The sequence below is a fragment of the Salvelinus sp. IW2-2015 genome, linkage group LG30, assembly GCF_002910315.2.
Source record: "Salvelinus sp. IW2-2015 linkage group LG30, ASM291031v2, whole genome shotgun sequence".
Classification (NCBI taxonomy): domain Eukaryota; kingdom Metazoa; phylum Chordata; class Actinopteri; order Salmoniformes; family Salmonidae; genus Salvelinus; species Salvelinus sp. IW2-2015.
The window spans coordinates 23858342-23874784 of NC_036869.1; the positions used below are offsets into that span (position 1 = coordinate 23858342).

Below are 16443 nucleotides of genomic sequence, written 5' to 3' on the forward strand. Positions count from 1 at the left end.
ATAGCCTACCGCATATTACACATGGCAGAAAAACATAAATCAAAACTGATTTAAGATGTCTTTGTTCCATAACTGGTCAAGCCTATACTCCAAAATTACACAAATTGGAGTACTCGCCTTTGAGTGTGGACTGTTGTGCATACTATACTCCAAAATGTCTTTCCATGAGTCGGGGAGAGAACTAACCCGAGGCGATGCTGTTGGTTCATCGATTGTGCAGGGCGGCTTACAGTTAGCCTACAATTAGTGAATTTCTATTTGATTTTGAATAGACGAGTAAAAGAGAATTAATTGGGTAGCAAAAGGTCTGAATACTTATGTAAATGTGATATTTCAGGTTTAAAAAAATATATAAATTTGCAAACATTTCTAAAAACCTTTTTTCGCTTTGTCGTTATGGGGTATTTTGTATAGATTGATGAGTTTTTTTTTAGAATAAGGCTGTAACGTAACAAAATGTGGAAAAAGTCAAGGGGTCTGAATACTTTCCGAATGTACTGTGTATACAGTACCAGTCAAAAGTTTGGACACACCTACTCATTCAAGGGTTTTTCTTTATTTTTACTATTTTCTACATTGTAGAATAATAGTAAAGACATCACAACTGTGAAATAACACAAATGGAATCATGTAGTAACCAAAAAAGTGTTAAACAAATCAAAATATATTTTATATTTGAGATTCTTCAAATAGCCACCCTTTGCCTTGATGACAGCTTTTCACACTCTTGGCATTCCCTCAACCAGCTTCATGAGGAAGTCACCTGGAATGCATTTCAATTAACAGGTGTGCCTTGTTAAAAGTACATTTGTGGAATATCTTTCCGTCTTAATGCGTTTGAGCCAATCAATTGTGTTGTGACAAGGTGGGGTGGTATATAGAATATAGCCCTATTTGGTAAAAGTCAATATTATGGCAAGAACAGCTCAAATAAGCAAAGAGAAACGACAGTCCATCATTACTTTAAGACATGAAGGTCAGTCAATGCGGAGAATTTCAAGAACTTTGGAAGTTTCTTCAAGTGTAGTCGCAAAAACCATCAAGCGCTATGATGAAACTGGCTCTCATGAGGACCGCCACAGGAAAGGAAGACCCAGAGTTACCTCTGCTGCAGAGGACAAGTTCATTAGTTACCAGCCTCAGAAATTGCAGCCCAAATAAATGCTTCACAGAGTTCAAGTAACAGACACATCTCAACATCAACTGTTCAGTTGAGACTGCGTGAATCAGGCCTTAATGGTCAAATTGCTGCAAAGAAACTACTACTAAAGGACACCAATAAGTAGAAGAGACTTGCTTGGGCCAAGAAACACGAGCAATGGACATTAGACCGGTAGAAATCTGTCCTTTGGTCTAATGAGTCCAAATGTACGATTTTTGGTTCCAACCGCCGTGTCTTTGTGAGACGCAGTGTAGGTGAACGGGTGATCTCCGCATGTGTGGTTCCCACCGTGAAGCATGGAGGAGGGGGTGTGATGGTGTGGGGGTGCTTTGCTGGTGACGGTGTCTGTGATTTATTTAGAATTCAAGGCACACTTAACCAGCATGGCTACCACAGCATTCTGCAGCAATACACCGTCCCACCTGGTGTGTGCTCAGTGGGACTGTCATTTGTTTTTCAACAGGACAATGACCCAAAACACACCTCCAGGCTTTGTAAGGACTATTTAGCCAAGGAGAGTGATGGAATCCCCCTGACCTCAACCTAATTGAGATGGTTATGGGATGAGTTGGACGGCAGAGTGAAGGAAAAGCAGCCAACAAGTGCTCAGCATATGTGGGAACTCCTTCAAGGCCATTGGAAAAGCATTCCAGGTGAAGCTGGTTGAGAGAATGTAAAGAGTGTGCAAAGCTGTCATCAAGGCAACGAGTGGCTACTTTGAAGAATCTAAAATCAAAAATATATTTTTTATTTGTTTAACGCTTTTTGGTTACTACATGATTCCATATGTGTTATTTCATAGTTTTCATGTCTTCACTATTATTCTACAATGTAGAAAATAGTAAAAAGTAGATATGACAGTTATTTTATTTCTTTACATGCTCTTAAACGTCAAGATAATAGATTTCCGTAGGCACTAGGTATATTTTAAGAGGCTTTGAACTGGTAATGAACCTGGAATAATCTGCTTTTCTCAAGTGTAAACGCTGGCTTAGTATAGCCTAGCCTATTTGATGCCTTGTATCCGGTCAATTTATTAAACTGATTCAATCTCTAGCCTCCCCAAGTCCCCATCACAATGAACAGTCAACAACAGTAGTTATGCAGCCCACTGAGCCCAGCCCAGCATCATCACTCCACTAGTTCTGGCCCGCTATCAAACCCGTCTTTATTTCCTGGCTCACCTCTCACTTTTATTACCATTCCCCCATCAAGAGACTGTCAGAGAGCTAATTGCCGTGGAAATCCATGAGCAGCAGAAGAGAAGTCGGTTACTTGCCAAATGGCACCCTTTTCCCTATAATGTGCACTACTTTCGACCAGGGTCCATAGGGCTCTGGTCAAACGTAGTGCACTATGCAGGGAATAGGGTGCCATTTGGGACACCGAAGTCAGTTCAGCAGGCAGGTGCTCACTGTTCTCCCAAGGTGGTATTTCAAACGGGAGAGAAGTGATTATGGTAATGTATAGGTGGCGTGAATCTCAATGTCATCGTAAGACAGTCACATGGAAAGGAATGGAATAGATCACTGCTGCAGTTCCCTGGCCAGTGTGATGACTCTTGAAATCGATTATGGATGCTATCTCTTGAGGGGTGAGATGGAGACCCAAAGGCCATCCTAATGAGTGTACAAAAGGTTAAGAACACTTTGCTAATATTGAGTTGCACCCACCACTTTTGGCATCAGAACAGCCTCAATTCGTCAGGGCATGAACTCTACACAAGGTGTCGAAAGCGTTCCACAGGGATGCTGGCCCATGTTGACTCCAAATGCTTCCCACAGTTATGTCAAGTTGTCTGGATGTCCTTTGGGTGGTGGGCCATTCTTGATACACACGGGAAACTGTTGAGCGTGAAAAACCCAGCAGCGTTTCAGTTCTTGACACAAACCGGGGCGCCTGGCACCTAGATGAAGGGTATGCCCCGTTCAAAGGCACTTCGTCTTTTGTCTTTCCCATTCACCCTCTGAATGACACATACGGAATCCATGTCTCAATTGTCTCAAGGCTTAAAAATCCTTCTTTAACCCGTCTCGTACTCTATATCTACGGGGATTGAAGTGGATTTAACAAGTGACATCAAAAAGGGATCATAGCTTTCACCTGGATTCACATAGTAAGTCTCATGTCATGGAAAGAGCATGTTTTATATGTGTGCACTCTCTGTTTACAGGTTGACTAGCTGTGTGTGGTAGACATGTTTTTTCAAGACGCATGTCACTTGTGCGTTGACTGATATGAAAAAATACAAGTTGTTCCATTTTAATTGACTCTTGTAAGACTTTTAGCTAGGCCTAGTTTAGATTTAAAACACAGCTTTGTGTTGGCAGTCCTATTCTGCCAATCCTGTTTGTCTCTCAGACAGCGCTCTCATTCACATTTTAGTCATTTCACAGACCCTCTAATCCAAAGCGATTTACAGGAGCAATTATGATTAAGTGCCTTGCTCAAGGGCACATACAACAGATTTTTCACCTAGTCGGCTCTTGGATTCGAACCAGCGCCCTTTCAGGTACTGTCCCAACGCTCTTAACCGCTAGGCTACCACCATGAAGTGTCCTTCAAACAGTGTCCTTCACCATGGATGCTCTGCTCCTTGGGGAACTGCCTTTGTGAGCACTGCAAATGTGCCTGTGGTGTACCTCTGTGTGTCTGTATCTGTGTGTCTCTCTTTGTCGTGGCTCGAGCATACGTGCTCTTCATGAGAATGGGGGCTCAGTGCAAGAGGGGCTTGTATACTTCAGTGGAGAGAGGGGTCGGGGCAAAAGGGACCCCAATGTCAGAGATATGTGCTCTGTGCATATCATGTTCCTATCCTCCTACTGTGTTTAACATCCTCACCCATTGTGTCAGCTCTCTCCGCTGCTTAGCAGCAGTGTTTCTTTGTGATTGGTGGGATATCTCAAATCCTCCTCCAATGGAGGAGATGTTGCATTTAAAGCCCTCAAATATACTGTTATTCTTCTTCATCACTTAACCAACCAAGTACCATATAGGCCTTAGGGCTGGGCGATATGGCATGACCCTAGGATGTCTTTCCCCATTCTGATTGAACAGTATAAAACAATCTCATTTGAGATAATTTCCACACTGTCATGTAGGGCTGCACAAAAATGTAGACCTTATTTTTGACCAAATATTGCATTTGCGATTTGACTTGCAATTTAGATCAAAACACTTGGGTGAAATGTTGGGCACTTTGAATACAGTGCCGTTTGACATGACAATGGATGGCAAAACCAGGGAGGCATTCATAGAATTAGGAATTAGAATACTAATAGGATCTTTTTGGATGCGTTATTGTGACAGGGTAGGAAGCAAAGTGTTGGTCAGCGTTTCCCAGGGGTGTGGGACCCTATAATCTTTGGCTACATTAAATGTTTTCTCTTACTTCATGTAGCCAACATATTCATGCTTTGCCTGTTCCCCTCTCATTTAGAAAACAACATGCTGATTTAGGCCTACAACAGCACTGGTATCAGGCTTTATTAGCTAGCTACGCTTGCTCTGACTCAGTACATTTAGTAGCTAGCTAGCGATAAGCATTAGCGGCTAACACGATTTATTCGAGCCATAACTTGCTAAGAAAAGACGAGCTAGCTGTTTGCAGACAGTAAGATACACAAACTAATAGTGTAATTATAGAACACTTGCGGATTTATATTAAGAAGTAAAGTGGAAGGCAGCATGGTTGTCATCAACATATTGTTGCATCTGCTCCATTGACCATGCAGACCAAAGAGTGAACCAAAGACAGTACAGTAACTCTGAGTGAACTGTCTGCAAATGACCTTGTGATCGAGTAACAACAACTGCGCTCCTTGAGTGACAGGTGGCGGGGTTTGGTGAGAGAGAGAGACGACACAAGTAGCGGAGTAAACTATAAAAACGGATTGGTGTATCCGATTTAACAAACAAACATTGAAATACCATTATAGACGGTAAAGAAGAAGAAAAAAACAGTCACGGCATCAATACCGGCATTTAGTAAAATACGGTATAGCACCCAGCCCTAATAGGCTTATTTCTATTGTATTAAGAATTTCTGAAATAACCTGTCTGTAATGACGGACTGGACAAGTGCAAGCACAGACAAGTGCTGCTCTGATGTTTTCTTAACCATAACAAAGGAAAGGAAGAGGAATGTTGTGAAACATCACTAATGAGGGCAAAGGAAACAGAGGGGAATGTTGTGAAACATCACTAATGAGGGCTAAGAGGCGTTGTATTAGGTTTGGTTGGATTCTGGTCACATATCAAGTGTAATTATTATTTCCAGTATAGCACTGATTTAAAATGTAAAAAAAAAAAAAAAAAAGGTTTTAATTGGACTTTGGGACCAAGAGGTTGTCACTATGAAGTGTGAACGTTTCTGTTAGGCAGTGTTGTTGCTACAAGGCGTGAAATATGAATACATTTTGGAACGGTGTAAATGGTCCTTTTGTCTAGTGCTCTGATGTATTGCCACGATCACGACTATTACGCTATTTAATTTCATTGGGCTCATAGTATTGCTTTATTTGTGGCGTTTCAATGTAACCATAGCCTGTAACAGACATCTTGGTGATTTCATTTATTTTCCAAAGCCACCTTATTAAAAATTAAAGATGTTCTGCTGCATCATAGTTCAGGGCCCTGTTTCCCAAAAGCACCTTAAGGCTAAGTTCATCGTTAGAACCTTCACAGGAGCATCGTTAAATCTCCGAGCTGTTTCCTAAAACTATTGCTCTTGAAAACGCTTGTTATATACCAAATCCGTTTGCCTTCCAGGCCAGAACAGTTAAGTGCGTTGTTAGAAAATGTTTGGCCCTTCCGTGTCACTTTATACACAGAAGATCTCCGCTAAAGATAAACATCTTGATTTTATCTGTCATTCTGTGACCGCTGATAACTTCAGAATGAATATGACTACAAATACAAAGATGCCGATTTCTTTGCAATTGGTAATATCAAGCTTATGATAAAAGGATTATTCAATGAAAACCGAGATGACTGTATTAAAATATAAATACAGTATAGGCTACATAGACCCAGGGGTTGGAACCGGTTCAGGAAACAGAACCAAAAACAGAATCAGAACTAAAGTGATTTATACTGTTTTGGAACAGAACCAATATTTTAAAAGCATGGGAACCGATTAATAGCGTTGTTTTACTTTCCGGGCATTTTTTTCAGTCCCACAAAAAAACACAACAAAGCCCTCTCTTTGTCACTCAGAAACGTATTCCAGTGTCTGCCTGCCAGCTGAAAATCCTTGTGTGTGTGTTCGTGTGTGGGCTACCTGCCTCTCCCCTTCTGAAGCATAGGATACTGTAGCCTACTGACATTACAAGCGTGATTCAGAAATTAGGGAGAATTTTTAATTACAGAAGAATGGATTAACTTTTTCAATGCTAGTTAAGGATACTATAGTTATCATGTTTCATATTGGATTTATTAACTACAAAAAGGTAAGACATGTTTAGTTCTGGTGCCGCTCTGCACACACAAGCTTGCTTTCGCTCTAGTCCAACGTTAAGCCAACTCTCGATAGTTCAAAGACATTCAAAGTTCCTCCATAGAAGCCAATCATCCGTAGGTATAATTCTGTGGGCCTAATTCAAATAATGCATGTCATAACAAGATGCCAAGCGCTTCAAACTAAGCCTCCTCATCCACCCTCTCTTTCTTTCTCCCCACCTGCAAAAATCACATATCTCGCCCTACATTTGTCTGTACATCGTGCATTTATTTTATTTATTTATTTCACCTTTATTTAACCAGGTAGGCAAATTGAGAACACGTTCTCATTTACAATTGCGACCTGGCCAAGATAAAGCAAAGCAGTTCGACACATACAACAACACATAGTTACACATGGAGTAAAACAAACATACAGTCAATAATACAGTGAAAAATAAGTCTATATACAATGTGAGCAAGTGAGGTGAGATAAGGGAGGTGAAGGCAAACAAAATATATAAAATATATATATAAATAAATAAAAATATAAAAAGGCATGGTGGCGAAGTAAATACAATATAGCAAGTAAAAAAAAACACTGGAATGGTTGGTTTGCAGTGGAAGAAAGTGTAAAGTAGAGATAGAAATAATGGGGTGCAAAGGAGCAAAATAAATAAATAACTACAGAGGTAAAGAGGTAGTGTTTGGGCTAAATTTAGATGGGCTATGTACAGGTGCAGTAATCTATGAGCTGCTCTGACAGCTGGTGCTTAAAGCTAGTGAGGGAGTAAGTGTTTCCCAGTTTCAGAGATTTTTGTAGTTCGTTCCAGTCATGGCAGCAGAGAACTGGAAGGAGAAAGGCGGCCAAGGAAGAATGGTTTTGGGGGTGACAGAGAGATATACCTGCTGGAGCGCGGCTACAGGTAGGTGCTGCTATGGTGACCAGCGAGCTGAGATAAGGTGGGACTTTACCTAGCAGGGTCTTGTAGATGACCTGGAGCCAGTGGGTTTGGCGACGAGTATGAAGCGAGGGCCGACAACGAGAGTGTACAGGTCGCAGTGGTGGGTAGTTAATGGGCCTTTGGTGACAAACGGATGGCACTGTGAATAGAACTGCATCCAATTTATTGAGTAGGGTTTTGGAGGCTATTTTGTAAATGACATCACCGAAGTCGAGGATTTGTAGGATGGTCAGTTACAAGGGTATGTTGGCAAGCATGAGTGAAGGATGCTTTGTTGCGGAATAGGAAGCCAATTCTAGATTTAACTTTGGATTGGAGATGTTTGATGTGAGTCTGGAAGGAGAGTTTACAGTCTAACCAGACACCTAGGTATTTGTAGTTGTCCACATATTCTAAGTCAGAAGCCGTCCAGAGTAGTGATGTTGGACAGGCGGGCAGGTGCAGGCAGCGATCGGTTGAAGAGCATGCATTTAGTTACTTGTATAAGAGCAATTGGAGGCCACGGAAGGAGAGTGAGGCATGAAGCTCGCCTGGAGGGTTGTTAACCAGTGTCAAAAGAAGGGCCAGAAGTATACAGAATAGTGTCGTCTGCGTAGAGGTGGATCAGAGAATCACCAGCAGCAAGAGCGACATCATTGATGTATACAGAGAAGAGAGTCGGTCCAAGAATTGAACCCTGTGGCACCCCCATAGAGACTGCCAGAGGCCCGGACAACAGACCCTCCGATTTGACACACTGAACTCGATCAGAGAAGTAGTTGGTGAACCAGGCGAGGCAATCATTAGAGAAACCAAGGCTGTCGAGTCTGCCGATGAGGATGTGGTGATTGACAGAGTCAAAAGCCTTGGCCAGGGCAATGAATACGGCTGCACAGTACTGTTTCCTATCGATGGCGGTTAAGATATCGTTTATGACCTTGAGCGTGGCTGAGGTGCACCCATGACCAGCTCTGAAACCAGATTGCATAGCGGAGAAGGTATGGTGGGATTCGAAATGGTCGGTAATCTGTTTGTTGACTTGGCTTTCGAAGACCTTAGAAAGGCAAGGTAGGATAGATATAGGTCTGTAGCTGTTAGGGTCAAGAGTGTCCCCCCCTTTGAAGAGGGGGATAACCGCAGCTGCTTTCCAATCTTTGGGAATCTCAGACGACACGAAAGAGAGGTTGAAAAGGCTAGTAATAGGGGTGGCAACAATTTCAGCAGATAGTTTTAGAAAGAAAGGGTCCAGATTATCTAGCCCGGCTGATTTGTAAGGGTTCAGATTTTGCAGCTCTTTCAGAACATCAGCTGACTGAATTTGGGAGAAAGAGAAATGGGGAAGGCTTGGGCGAGTAGCAGAGGGGAGGGCAGTGCTGTTGACCGGGGTAGGGGTAGCCAGGTGGAAAGCATGGCCAGCCGTAGAAAAATGCTTATTGAAATTCTCAATTATAGTGGATTTGTCGGTGGTGACAGTGTTTCCTATCTTCAGTGCAGTTGGAAGCTGGGAGGAGGTGTTCTTATTCTCCATGGACTTTACAGTGTCCCAGAACTTTTTTGAATTTGTGTTGCAGGAAGCAAATTTCTGCTTGAAAAAGCTAGCCTTGGCTTTTCTAACTGCCTGTGTATATTGGTTTCTAGCTTCCCTGAAAAGTTGCATATCACGGGGGCAGTTCGATGCTAATGCAGAACGCCATAGGATGTTTTTCTGTTGGTTAAGGGCAGTCAGGTCAGGAGAGAACCAAGGGCTATATCTGTTCCTGGTTCTAAATTTCTTGAATGGGGCATGCTTATTCAAGATGGTGAGGAAGGCATTTAAAAAACAAAATATCCAGGCATCCTCTACTGACGGGATGAGATCAATATCCTTCCAGGATACCTCGGCCAGGTCGATTAGAAAGGCCTGCTCGCTGAAGTGTTTCAGGGAGCGTTTGACAGTGATGAGTGGAGGTCGTTTGACCGCTGACCCATTACGGATGCAGGCAATGAGGCAGTGATCGCTGAGATCTTGGTTGAAAACAGCAGAGGTGTATTTGGAGGGCAAGTTGGTTAGGATGATATCTATGAGGGTACCAGTGTTTACCATGCATGTAAACAACTATAGCTTGCCCGCTCCTAAACTGCTCTATCAGCACTGATTGGTGAAGTAAATAATGTCGAGCTAAAATAAAAAATATATATATTTCAGAGGTTTAAAAAGGAACGATATAAACCTGTACTTTTTGGGTTCGAACCGGTTCAGAACTTTATTTTGCAGGTCGGAACAGTAGAATGGAACGAAAAGAATAGTGGTTCTGTTCAGAATAGAATTACTGTTCCAACCCCTGTATAGACCTATATATTTAAATTATATTAAAATCAATTTCATGTACATCCAGTTGAGTTTGATTTAGCTATTTGTACATTACTGTCTGTAATTTTTGCCTCAATATATTTAATGATGCTGTAGCAGGCTCAAGGGTGTGGGGTTTCTGCGTCACCAAGTTCAATAACAAAACATGCACCAGTAGCACAAATAGAATGCAAATGGGAAATTTAAGGGATTTTTGTACACTGGGGAAGAAGGGGGAATTCACTAATTACTTCACAGTCCACAAGCCGTTCTCGTTGTCCGTTCCGTTCTCCAGGGGTAATCCTGGTTAGTCAATATCTTGTCGGGAACGCCTACTCGGGAGAACAGCACAACCAACTCACGTGCGACTCCCTTGGTGGCCATGGTGTGCAGGGGAATGGCTTCCGGGTATCTGGTGGCATAATCCAGAATCAGTAGAATGTGTTGGTGCCCTCGGTTGCTCTTGGGTAGAGGTCCCACCAGGTCCATTGCGATCCTGCTGAAAGGAACTGAAATAATGGGTAGGGGAATTAAGGGACTGCGAAAATGGGGGTTTTAGAGCCACCTGCTGGCACTCTGGGCAACTGCGGCAGTATTTTTCCACTGCTTTCTTCACCCCTGGCCAGTAAAATCTTGCCTTGATCCTGTCTAAGGTCTTTCCCACACCTAAGTGAGCCCCAAGAAGGTGGGAGTGCACCAACTGCAGGACAGATGGTACAAAGGGATGGGGCACCAACAACAACTCCAGACATTCGTCATTCTTCTTCACGACCTGATATAGCAACTTCTTCTTTATAGAGAAATGGGGGTAGGTTATCTGACTTACCCCCTCCACGGGCTCTCCGTCCACTACGGTCACCTGATAGAGAGCGCTGGCCAAGTTGGGATCCTCCAGTTGGGCCGTGCCGAACCGACCCACTAGAGAGACGGGCTCTGGTGCCACCTCATGATCCATTGGGAACATGTCTTCCAGACTCGCCACCTCTCCCTCCAGTCTGACTTCAGAGTCCCCCTCTGAGAGGGGATCGGTTGATGCCTGGGGGTCCACTTCCTGGAATCCACACATCCGGGCATCCCTCCTTCTGGTGTCCCTCCCACCTCCCTCCCCCCTTCTGGTTCCCTCGGTTCATCACATCTCCAAAAATATTGGTCCACAGTTGGCGGAACATCAGGAAATCCCTTCCGATATGGACCGGCACAGGCAAGTTTGGGACGACTCCCATTGTTACCGTGTGTTGTCCCTTTGTGGTCTGTAGGTGGAGGAGTGTGGTAGGGTAGTCCTTAGTCTCACCGTGTATGCATGTGATGGCCACAGTGTCAGTCAGGTTCGGGGACAGGGCGAAGTCAGGTTGGATCAGGGTCACCATACTCCTGGAGTCCAAAAGTGCTGTGGTGTCCTTTCTGTTGGCTCTTACCGGGGTGACAGGGGAAGTACCACTCTCCTCAGCACAGTATGCCCTCAGTAAGCCGCAAGGACACCCGGTGGCTACCTCACTAGCTGAGGCCAAAGGCCTCGGGACATCGTGATTTGGACAGTCCCAGGTGATGTGTCCCGGCTCGCCACACTTGGAGCACTTCCTGCTGTCCAGGTTCAGGAAGGGGCATCGTCTTGGGAAGCTAGCTGTTGGCATCCCCCCCATCCTTGGCTGGGCTCCCAGCATGGTCCTCCTTCCTTTTTTGCTCCTTCGGTCGAGTGGAGGGTTCCGCCTTCTTGATTGTCCACTGCGCAGGACCTCCAAGGCCACCTGTTGTCCTTCCACCAGTTCTACCAGCTGATCTTCACTCTGCGGGTTAGCTTGGCTGGATAACCTTTTAACTTAGAACAGGAGAGAGCGTATAAATGTATCTATGACCACTTTCTCGATGTCATGAGCGTCAGGGGTTCAGCAGTTAGCCAGCTCTTGGCCAGCCTAATTAGATCATGCATTTGTGATCGGGGGTTGCTGTAAGATCATACGCCCAATCATGGAATCTTTGTGCCCTGTTAATCAGGGTGTAACCATACCGGCGCAGGATTTCCTTTTTTCAGCACCTCGTAATGCGTCGCCTGGTCAACCGTCAGATCCTGATAGGTCTTCTGTGCCGCGCCTGATAGGAAGGGTGCTAGCAGGCTGGCCGCATTGCTCATGGGTCCATTTCTCCCTAGCCGCCATCCTCTCGAAGGCTTGGGAGGTAAGCCTTGATGTCGTCAGCCTCTGTCAGCTTCAGTATAAACCTGGGACGAGAGACTGCTGCGCCTGCCGCTATGCTGGCCTGGGCGGCTGTCAGCTGGCTGAGTTCAGCTCGCAGGAGAGCGGTCTGCTGACGCTGTTCCTCCAGCAGCTCCCGATGCATAGCCTGCTGTGCTATGTTCGCCTCCAGGTCTTGGCGGATTTCTTTTGATTTTCCCCATGATGTCAAGCAAAGAGACACTGAGTTTGAAGGTAGGCATTGAAATACATCCACAGGTACACCTCCAATTGACTCAAATGATGTCAATTGAAATAATCTGTCTGTAAACAATTATTGGAAAAATTACTTGTGTCATGCACAAAGTGGATGTCCTAACCGACTTGCCAAAACTATAGTTTGTTAACAAGAAATTTGTGGAGTGGTTGAAAATGACTCCAACCTAAGTGTATGTAAACTTCCGACTTCAACTGTAACTGGCCTACAACAGTTTTTCTATTAACTTTCATCTTCAGGCAGAACCTCCTCTGTTCTACTGCACTAAGACCGTTTGAGCATGAGGCTAACTCCACTGCTTTGGTCCTGTAGCTATCACGTTGTAGCAGCGTGAAGCGCGCCCTTGCACATGCGCAGATATTCTGTGTGCCTGTGTGAGAGCAAAGTGTTACGTCGCGCTCATTTGAATATCTGCGTTGCTGCTCGTACCAACATATCGCTGAGACTCAGTTTAATATGACATTATTTTAAAGCCAATCTAGGAACTGATGTGTGTAACTACCCAAAGTTAAAAGCCAGTTACTGAGCATTGCTGACAGTGCTGGTTAATATTATATTATTTCCATCTATGGAGTGATGCTGCAAATTCGAGCAAGCTTAAAGGACAGTGTTAAAAAAAAATTAAAAAAATCTCTATTTGCTGAAAGGACACACATGCTTACACACTAAAAAGTATTGCTTGAGTTCAACAAAATAAAATCTATAATTGCGGATAGTTTGGAATGCCACAATTTCATTGTGTACAACATTTAAAGACCTGCATCACTATACTGGAAGCTTTGCCGTTTCTGAAAGGACGTATTTGGGTGTTTTTGGAGCTTTGTTCGTGTTTTCTGCGTGCCCACATACTGCCGAATGAGCCTGAGGAGGTCTATCACTGGTGGGGTAAGTTTCTCAAAACCAAGTGAAATCACAAGAAAGTGTCTGAACACTTCTATAGCATGCTATTTACATCCCAAAATAGAGATTTGGTTAAAAAAAAAAAAAAAAAGTGCTTGCCCTGACTAACGATAGGCCTAATTCAATGTGTCAATGTTTGAAACTGTTCCTTAACAAATACACTTTATTATTAAATTGCCCCATTTCTGGGATGCTGCTTTTTGCATCCCTGCATTAGTACATTTATGCTAAATGATACATCTACTTACTTACTCTTGCCAAACTGTGATTTATGTTACCTTATGCTTGTACTGTATCAGTACAGGTCCATGAAGAATACTTAAAGCCGATATATGCCTAAACCCCTAGTGTAGGGCTATTCAAATCATACCCTGCAAGTTCTGGAGCCTGCTGGTGTTCTTGTTCTACCTGATAATTCATGAATTACACCCACCTAGTATCCCAAGTCTAAATCAGTTCCTGATTAGAGGGATTTATTTTTTATTTAAAGCAGTGAAACTGGCTTCGAGGTCCAGATTTTAATTTGAGGGCCCTAGTGTATCTCCCCACGAAGACTCACTGAAACATCCTTGTGATAAAGTACCATTACCTTTCCTCCAGAGGGTGACAAATCTTCATCCTATCCGATAAGCTACATTTCCCCAAACTTCGTTAGGACCATCCTGATCTCACGAGCGTATGGTATTCTGTTTTGCTACACGGATTCAGTTAAGTGAAACGAAACGAGAGCACAGTGTTCTGGATGGTGGGATCAGGCTAACATTTCCTAGCCCAGGTGCAGGAATACTGTCAAATATGCCTATTCCCGGAGACAATATATTATAGTAGCCTGATTTTTCCTGAATCCTGAAATCAAATCGAACACACTGAAATGGCGTGTGTGTCAAAGCAGCTTGTTCTCTGCGAAGGCAACAAAAGCTGCTGATACACATGTTGTTCCCTGAATATCAGACAGACATCAATCTTGTCGGTGATTTCGGTGGTAAACCTAGACTAATGGTTGGATGTGCTGTTATGCCACTCTGGCGGTCTTCTAAAGTCGTTTTCAATATGCCTCTGGCTCAGTCTTGGTTTCAACTGTCAGTTTATTGGTCCATTAAAGGTCTGACACCTCTTTCCATCTCTGTCTCTCAGGGTCTTGACGAGGAGGCCATCGTTGACCTCGGGAAGACCAGCTCCACCACCCACACCAACTATGAGACGGAAGAGCTGGAGAGTAAGACCCTACAGTACAGCCCTACCCACTTACTGTAACGTTGTGTATGTCTAGTCCTGTGGGGAATGTGTTGGAGTGGTGTAGCAGTCAGGATGGGGGTCAATTCCACTTCCAATTTACTTCCTGAATTGATATTGAATTGACTCCAACTGTGGGCTCATGTATCAGTCAGTGTGTGTGTGTGTGTATAGCTACAGTATGTGCGTTTTCCTTTGTTACTGTTGTCTACATGCCTGTTTAGTTGTCTCTGTGTGGGCGCTTCCTGTCCACATATAGGCCTAGAGACGTGCTGTGAATAGAAAGAACAGGTGTCGCTGAGTTCTTGGCAAGGTTAAAGCCAGCCCCAGCCTGGCTCTCCACTCCTGTAGCTTCCCAGAAGGGAATGTTCATTAGCCAGGCGTACATGAGCCCACAGGAATATTGTAACTGTAATTGCACTTATCTGTCATGTACAGCTTTATTCAAGTTCAGCTGGAGACTCTTTGTGTTTTGTTTTTTAAACATACCTGTAGGGCTATATAAAAAATAATGATGTATAATTATGTCACAATTTTCCCGAATTAGCCTAAAGCTTTGGTTTCAATTACAAATAAGGATTTCCAATGGGATGAAATGCCTTGCCCGCGGGGAAAAAACATCTGAAATTATGTCATTGCAACCAGAAACTGGTTATGGGAGGATTTTGACCAGTTTTGCCCGCTGGGATAGTATCAGCTGTGGTATTGTAGTGTCATATCACATAAAACTACAGTACATAACAGTACGGTGGTGTCTCCTTACCGCAAACATTCTCTGGTTATCTAACTTTGATTAGCCGCACATTGGGAGATTAGGACATGATTAGCTGACCACATGGCCTCTGAGTATCTCGGCTGTCTAGGTTACGATGCTAGCTTTCTCGATCGGAGCTGTACATTCAAGGGGATTTCAAACAGGACCTGTCATTATCTCTAATTACTAGGTACTGAGCAAAGACAACACATGCCAATACCTGGCCCTGGCAGAAAAAGGCTGCATATTTCGTTTGAGGTTGCAGCGCAGTATACGGAATGGTTGACCAAGAGAGCACTAAATAGTCAGTAGGCTATTTAGGGTCATACAAATCAGTATGATGAGTCATTTGAAACATGAAACATTCACAGTACGTGCTCACAAACATTCACACCCCTAAAAAAAAATATATAAAAAAAATAAAACATTCACAGTGCATTTTTCCAGGATGAGGGCAATATTTGAGTTATATTCATTTTAGAAAATAACTCTGTGTTGCCTTGAAACAGAGCTGGCAGTGAGCCAGCTGTGATTGAGAGTGATCCTCTGTGGTCCGTCTCCTGGGAACGAGGCAGACAGAGGAGAGGCGTTTAACCCTTTTGATTAAAATCAAATTAGCATAATAAAAGAATCCGCATTAAAAACCGTCTGTTTAAGCTAGAGATATTGACCTTCCGTGTTTTGTCGGACCATGAGACATCCCGTAAATCGGTCTTCTCACGAAAACGTCTGTAGTGTCCGAACGGTTTAGCCTACAAACTATTATGACATGTCTATGGAAACACGTACATGTCGGTGGTTTTGCTCTACGACCCCCACAAGCGTCACAGGACTTGAAGGTAGCCCGGTACCAGTTTAAAAAAATGAATGGACGTATACACTGACTGTACAAAACATTAAGAACATGACATAGACTGACCAGGTGAATCCAGGTGAAAATGATGATCCCTCATTGATGTCACATCCACTTCAATCAGTCTAGATGAAGGGGAGAGACAGGTTAAAGAAAGATGTTTAAGTCTTGACACAATTGAGACATGGCTTGTGTATGTATGTGTGCCATTCAGAGGGTGAATGGGCAAGACTTAAGTGCCTTTGAACAGGGTATGGTGGACATACCAGCTTGTGTCAAGAACTGCAATGCCGCTGGGTTTTTAACGCTCAAAACTTTCCTGTGTGTATCAAGAATGGTCCACAACCCAAAGGACATACAGCCAACTTGACACAACATGGTCCA

At 43.6% G+C, this 16443-nt stretch overlaps 1 pseudogene; it reads left to right on the top strand.

The window, feature by feature from the left end:
• LOC111955131 (sodium bicarbonate cotransporter 3-like) overlaps positions 1-16443 on the top strand; it is a 66221-nt pseudogene that overhangs the window by 15744 nt on the left and 34034 nt on the right.